General features: G+C 45.3%; 1 protein-coding gene across 1 annotated transcript in view; it reads right to left on the bottom strand.

Annotated features, from left to right (window-relative positions):
- Nucleotides 1-7,684, bottom strand: part of NEDD4L (NEDD4 like E3 ubiquitin protein ligase) — a 413,015-nt gene that overhangs the window by 241,145 nt on the left and 164,186 nt on the right. The gene's annotated exons all lie outside the window — the stretch shown is intronic.

Below are 7,684 nucleotides of genomic sequence, written 5' to 3'. Positions count from 1 at the left end.
GCTAGGTTTACGTATTTATAGATTTTACGTAGATGTGCCCTTGGTGACTAAGATGAGGTGTCCTGACAATGTTCCATACCTAGTCTTAAGTGGTTTATTCTTTACGATGATCAGAAAAGGGTTTTGGAAATAAGCTTTTTAAAAACTGGTTATTTAAAGTTAGGCTCCTATGTTTCGCATTTTAGGCTAACTAAATAAAGGCAGTCCAATTGAATAAGTGCTGAGCATGGGCCAGCAGATTCAGATAAACTAAGTGGGGTTACTGCATGGGGCAAGGGTCTAGTTGTTTGGAGGACTTGTCGGATCAGAGCACTGGTTGACAGATACAGTAGCATCAGGTCATGCCGTGGGACCAGATCACCAACTTTTCCACCTATTAGGAGGTAGTTATCGGAACCTTGTGAAGTGTCAGGATGCAGTCGCTATCTGACCAGGATGTTTAAGCCTCCAAAGTATTTTATTCCAACTTGGCAGATCATCTGGCTCAGTTTTTAAAGAACTTCAGAAAAAGAATACATGTAACAATTTTAAATGGATCCACTTGGAATGATGAGCTGCAACCAAATGTTAGCATTAATGTTTGGCAGAAATGGCACTTTATAATACTTGTTGCCAAGATGGAGTTCTTAATTTCTCAACAGTAATCTTGTTCAATTTCTCTAATAAAAACATCGTTATTCTGTGGCAACAACCACCAACTTTGAGAAATGTGCTTAAAGAGCTTTAAATTGAATTACATTTGGCCATCCGTGTGCTTTGAGCAAGTAACTTAATAAAGTATCTATAAAAATCGAGATACTTGCTTACGTCCCTGCAGGGGTAAAATTGTGGAGGGTACCTATTTGAGTTCTCTGTAGTTTCAAACATGAGTGAGTGACGCTTGCATTGACCGATTTAGAAATTGCCCTGAATTGAAGGTAAGAGTGCACAACACTGCAAAGCCACTCAGGGTTGGCTAACTTAGAAATTCCAAGCGCTGTGCCGCCGCGGCAGCGCTTTGAATGAGTGTGTGGTCGGAGCGCCAGTGCTGGGAGAGAGCTCTCCAGCGCTGCATGTAAACCACATCCTCTGCGGGTGTAGCTTGCAGTGCTGGGAGCCATGCTACCCGGCGCTTGCAGCACTGATTAACACTGAGGCTTTACAGCATGGTATCCTTGCAGCGCTCGGGGGGTGTTTTTCTCAACACCCTGAGCGCGAAAGTTGCAGCCTATAAAGTGCCAGTGTAGCCATACCCTCAAGTTACTAATCCCCACTATCTATTGTACTCCATTTGTTGAAGGTGAAAGGCCCTTGGGCGCATATCCCAGAGTTCTTAGATGCTACATTATTGAGCGGATGCATCTGAATACTTCCACAGTGTAATTGTGGAAAAGCTTGTTCTTTCCTTTCTGGCTGCCTGTCAGAAATGGGCGCAGCCCAGTCCGATTTCTGTCTGCAGCCTTCATTTTGATGGCACAGCATAGATCCAACTTGGAACAATGAGCTGCACGCCCAAATGTTAGCACATTTAAACACATACACACTCTCAGTATTGGCAAGTGCAGGTATTTTTGCTTTTATCAGTTTCCTTAATACTAAGTGGCAACATGAGGTCGTTATAGCCATCAAGATGTTAAGACTCAGGGTATTGGCTACAGCTTGAAATTTCGAAGTGCTGGGCCTCCGGCAAGGCTTTGAAGTGTGTGTGTGGTCAGTAGCGCCAGCGCTGGGAAGAGAGGCTCCCCCAGCGCTGGCATGTGTAAACCACATCCTCTACAGGGTAGCGGGCTCCCAGCGCTGCCACACTGATTACGCTGAGGCTTTACAGCACCTGCATCTTGCAGGACTCAGGAAGGTGTTTTTTAGCACCCTGAGTGTGATAGGTTGCAGCGCTGTCAAGTGCCAGTGTAAAAAAAGCTATCCCTCAGTACAGTCAGCTTCAGCACGCACCTGAATTTGTTTATAGTAGAACAAGTTTATTAACAAAAGAGTCCTGTTTAAGTAATACCAGTAAATGAGAGAGGAGGTAGAGGTGGTTCAACCGAAATGTGAAAACACATACTAAAAGGGTCGTACAACTTAATCTAGCAAGATAAACAGTCTTTGGCTTTGTCTAACTTACAAGTTTTGCAGCGCTGGCAGTTACAGCTGTGGTCGTACAGCTTGTACGGCCAGCGCTGCCGTGTGTCCACACTGACAGCGACGCAGCGCTGCAGTGTGTCCACACTTGCACCAGTTGCAGCGCTGGTTGTGAGTGGGTGCACTTGTGGGGGCAGCTATCCCTGAGAGGCACCTCGTCCCATTTGTCGTTTGTGGTAAGGGGACGGAAGGGGTGCGGGTCATTTCCGCTTCCTGTTCCAACGACCGTGCTGCCAGGAATCGGACCCCAAGTCTAATGCGGGCCCCGACCTTAGCCATCCTTTTTAATTTTTTTTTTTTTTTTTTTTTTAAAACTTACCCCTGTACCCCAGCTGCGGTCTGCTCCATGGTCCCGCTCCTTTGAGTATGTAAGCGTCCGGCAGGAGCGCGCCATGGCCTTGCTCTCCCAGCGTAGAGCTCAGCCGGGCTGCGGGGCTGGCGGCGATCCGGCCGGGTGGCTCCAGCCATGAGAGTGGGGCGCGCGGGGCTTTGTCTGCGCTCTGGCCAGGAGAGCGGGAGTCGCGGAGGCTTGCCGCGCTCTGGCTAGAGCGCGGCAAGGCCGGGGCAGCTCCGTCCGGAGCACAGCAAGGCCTGCTCTCACCGTCTGGAGCTCCGGTCCAAGAGCAAGGCAAGCCCCGCGACCTCCGGCTGGAGCTCTGGCCCTTTCAAATAGCCCCCTTGAGCTTTGGCAGTGAGGGGGGTATTTAAAGTCCTGGGGCTCGCAGCTGCCTCTACCACCCGGTCCTTCAAATAGCCGCCGAGCCGCGGCCTCCCCTTTGCATCGCCAGACGCTCCTTGCAGCTAAGTTTAAGAGGTCCCTGGAGTACGAAGGGGGTTTGGGGCTCTTAAGCGGCTGGGGTCCAGCTGCCCTCTGCTGCACCCATCTGACCTGCCCCCACCAGTGCCGGCCCCCCCCTGCCTGCAGGCCCTTGCATCCCCGTGCCCCGCAGCCACCTCTACAAACACCGTGTCCTGTTCTGCCAGACAACCCCTGCCACACATCCCTGCACGCCTGGCCCAAAGCCAAGCAAGCCCCCCACACACTGGCTGCCCGCACGCAGCTCTGCACACTCTGCCGCAAGCCTGCACCCCCTGCCTGTTTCCAGTCAACCCCTGCTGCACCCCACTGCCTGATAGCCAGCCCGCCCCACACCTCTTGTCTCGCAACAGCCCACAATGTCCCTTGACCGCACCTGCAGCCAGAACCCTACTCCAGTCCAGCCCCTGCCCTGCCTTCAGCCAGCCCCATTGTCCACTGCTGCCCTGCAGTTTCCAGAGCATTAACCCTGCAGGGAGCAGCTTGAGACAACACATGTGCACACCCCCAGGGAGTGGCTGGGGACCCACACATGTGGAAACAGCAGTCCTTAATGAACTAAACTTCCAAGTCAATCAGCATATATGATACAATGTATAATAATTTTCATTATTTCATATATCGTTAATGGAAAGTAAATATACATGAAAGAACATGGAGAGGCTTTTTTTTCCACTTTTTTTTTAAGTCATACCTGCTGAATGCTGGCTCTTGTAGTCAATTAGGTGCTCTGTGGGATAGCTGCCCACAATGCACCACTCACAACAGCGCTGCAACTGGTGCAAGTGTGGACACACTGCAGCGCTGGTCGCTGTCAGTGTGGACACACTGCAGCGCTGGCCGTACACAGCTGTACGACCACAGCTGTAACTGCCAGCGCTGCAAAACTGTAAGTGTAGACAAAGCCAAAGACTGTATCTTGCTATATTAAGTTGTAGACTTTTAGGTATGTGTTTTCACATTTGGTTGTAACCACCTCTACCTCTCTCTCATTTACTTGGTATTACTTAACCCAGGCTCTTTTGTTAATAAACTTGTTCTACTATAAACAAATTCAGTGCTGTGCCTGAAGCTGATGTACTGAGGGTATAGCTACACTGGCACTTTACAGCGCTGCAACTATCACACTCAGGGGTGTGAAAAAACACCTCCTGAGTCCTGCAAGATGCAGTGCTGTAAAGCCTCAGCGTAATCAGTGTGGCAGCGCTGGGAGCCCGCTACACCTGTAGAGGATGTGGTTTACACATGCAGCGCTGGGAGAGCTCTCTCCCAGCGCTGGCGCTCTGACCACACACACACTTCAAAGCGCTGCCGAGGCAGCACTTCGAAATTTCAAGTGTAGCCATACCCTGAGTCTTTAACATTCTTATGGCTATAACGACCCATGTTGCCCTTAGTATTAAGGAAACTGATAAGCAAAATACTTCACTTGCCAATACTGAGAGTTGTGTTAATGCTAACATTTGGTGCAGCTCATTGTTCCAAGTTGGATCTATGCTGTGCATCAAAATGAAGGCTGCAGACAGAAATCGGTGGGCTGAGCCCATTTCTGCACAGGCAGCCAGAAAGGAAAGACAAGCTTTTCCACAATACACTGTGGAAGTATTCAGATAGCCGCTCAAATTAATGTAGCACTAAGAACTCTGGGATATGCCCCAAGGGGCCTTTCACCTCACACAATGGAGTACAATGATAGTGTGGATGTAGTAACTTGAGGGTATGGCTACACTGGCACTTTATAGGGCTGCAACTTTCGCGCTCAGGGGTGTGAAAAAACACCCCCCGAGCGCTGCAAGATACCATGCTGTAAAGCCTCAGTGTAATCAGTGCTGCAGCGCCGGGAGCATGGCTCCCAGCACTGCAAGCTACACCCGCAGAGGATGTGGTTTACATGCAGCGCTGGGAGAGCTCTCTCCCAGCACTGGCGCTCCGACCACACACTCACTTCAAAGCGCTGCCGCGGCAGCGCTTTGGAATTTCAAGTGTAGCCATACCCTGAGTAGGGCTTTGCAGTGTGTGCACTCTTACCTCAATCAGGGCAATTCTAATGGTCACATGCAAGCGTCACTCACTCATGTTTGAACTAAAGAATACTCTAAAAGTACCCTCACAATACCCCTGAGGGGCACGTAAGCAAGTATCTCGATTTTATAGATACTTTATTAAAGTTACTTGCTCAAAGCCACACGAGTGGCAAATGTAATCAATTAAAGCTCTTTAAGCACATTTCTCAAAGTGGTGGTTTTGCCACAGAATAACTGCATGTTTTTATTTAGAGAATTGACAAGAGTTACTGTTGAGAATTAAGAACTCATCTTGGCAACAAGTATTATAAAGTGCCATTTCTGCCAAACATAATGCTAACATTTGGTGCAGCTCATCATTCCAAGTTGGATCCATTTAAAATTGTACATGATTCTTTCTGAAGTTCTTTAAAAACTGAGCCAGATATCTGCAAGTTGGAATAAAATACTTCTGGAGGCTTAACTATCCTGGTCAGATAGCGACTGATCCTTGACACTTCACAAGTTTCCTGATAACTACATCCTAATAGTTTTGGAAAGGTTGGTGATGGTCCCACGGAATGACCTGATGCTCTTATCTGTCAACCAGTGCTCTGATCCGACAGTCTCTCCAAACAACTAGACCCTTGCTCCCATGCATAACCCCACTTAGTTTATCTGAATCTGCTGGATGCTCAGCACTTATCAATTGGACTGCTTATTTAGTTGCCTAAAATGCGAACATAGGAGCCTAACTTTAAATAACCAGTTTTTTAAAAAGCTTATTCCAAATACCCTTTTTGTTCATCTAAAAATAACCTAACTAATGAACATTAGTCAGACACCTTCTAGTCACCAAGAACTTACGTAACTGCAATATAAAGAATTGTCTAATTACAGTCATAGTTACTGGAAACCCTGCCACATCATTTGAGAAATTTGTCATAGAATCATTGGAGCATACTGAACTACTCATTGACTCATTCGAACATATAGTGCGTAGGACCAAATGTGATTCTGGGAGCTGAAGAATAAAAGTGTAAATGAAATGTTTGTACAAATAAAGGGGTATGCATGGGATTTTTGTGCTTTTGTTTTTTATTCTGGTTTTTTATTTGGTTGTTTTAAAGAATAAATCAGTTGTACTGTAATTTATTCTTATCTGACTTATTTTTTTAACTGAGTTGTCAATTTATTCCACGGATACTGTATTTTTTAATATCAGTATTTAGAGCGCCGATTCATACATGCAGTTATTCTGTGACAAAACCACCACTAGCAAGCACATGCTGCACTAAACAAATAGGAAAAAAGGTGTTGAGTCCATTTGTTTTTCACAGGATTGAATGTCTCCCTATCACTGGGTTTTATTTAATCAAATGAAAATTTCAGAAGTGACTGCAATTCTTATTAAGCATTAATAAAACTCCCCCCAAGTGTATTACCAGGAAAACACCGTTGTTATCCTCACATAAAACCCTGTGATAGTCTGTACTCTTCCAAACCAATCCACGTTCATTTAACAATAGTTTTTGTTACCTGGAAAATTAACCGTTAAATATTTTGCTTTGCAAAGTCCTCTGATGGAGATGTCCACGTGACATTATAAGTCAGCTGACAGCTTCTAAATGATTTCTAACTCTCAGTTCAGGATAGTCCAGGCATCACTTTGTCATTTTCTAAAAACGATAGGTTTTAGGGTTTAACCGTTCTCTCAGTCTCTCTCTCAGCGTTTCTTCAGAAAGGTTTGCCTTTCTTTGAACTTAGTCTGCTCTGGAGAGAAAACATGATCTACCTTTGGTGCATACATGCTGCTCTCAGCTTCTTGATGTCTCCAGCCACACCCAGACAGCCTCCTACTTTTGTTTACAAGCTCAGCAACTATGCCTCAGCAAATCAGATGCCCTTTATCATTGCTTACATTCTCCAACATGTTTCTGTCACTTTAACCACCACCACCTACAAAGGGACAATAATAGTGCTGATATTTCTTAAAACAGGTAGTGACAAGTCTCATTCTTGACATCCAACTAAAATCAGTTCTTTTTAAAAAAAATTAATAAGAACAGCATTTTATCACATATTCTCTTCTCCTCTGTTATGGTATCTTCATATTGTGTTACTACTACCACCAGAGGGATAATTTTTGGGTTCTTATTAGCCAAAAGTTTACTCAGCTTGTCACCACATTATTATACACTACTTGGAAACAGAATTTAATGATTTCTTAAAGTAAATGTTCATGAAAACGACTCTAGTAGTTAACCGCGCTTTACCTCATTGTAGTTTTATTGCTAAGAAAGGCATTCGCTGCCCAAGGACAGAAAATTGAATTGCAACAAATTTTAATACAATCATGAAATAATTTTAAGATAAAGGTAGATTAGAAAAAATATTTCAGTTCAAGTTCTCTGTACCGGAGCAGAGGCACTCTCCTTATGGATAATCCTGAAGCAAACTACAGAAGAAGAGTAAGGGGAACGCGCAAGCCTCTGCTTTTGTACACAGGGGAGAGGGAGAGGGAGAGATTTTTCTCCTTGAGTTATACATAATATCTCTACTTGACAGTAGCATTGATGCTTACAGGTTTGCTGTGTAAAAGTTTAATCAAAAGTCTATTGATATAAACAGCATTTATTCAATGAACAAGGGGGGGATTTAAAATCAGGCGCTTTTTTGTTGTTGTTTGGGGAGGGAGCGGAATTTGTAGGAACCATAACATGTATTCAGTTATTAGCATAGCATA

Source organism: Chelonoidis abingdonii, chromosome 6, assembly GCF_003597395.2.
Source record: "Chelonoidis abingdonii isolate Lonesome George chromosome 6, CheloAbing_2.0, whole genome shotgun sequence".
In the NCBI taxonomy this organism is placed as follows: Eukaryota; Metazoa; Chordata; order Testudines; family Testudinidae; genus Chelonoidis; species Chelonoidis abingdonii.
This window is presented reverse-complemented; position numbering and strand designations above follow the sequence as displayed.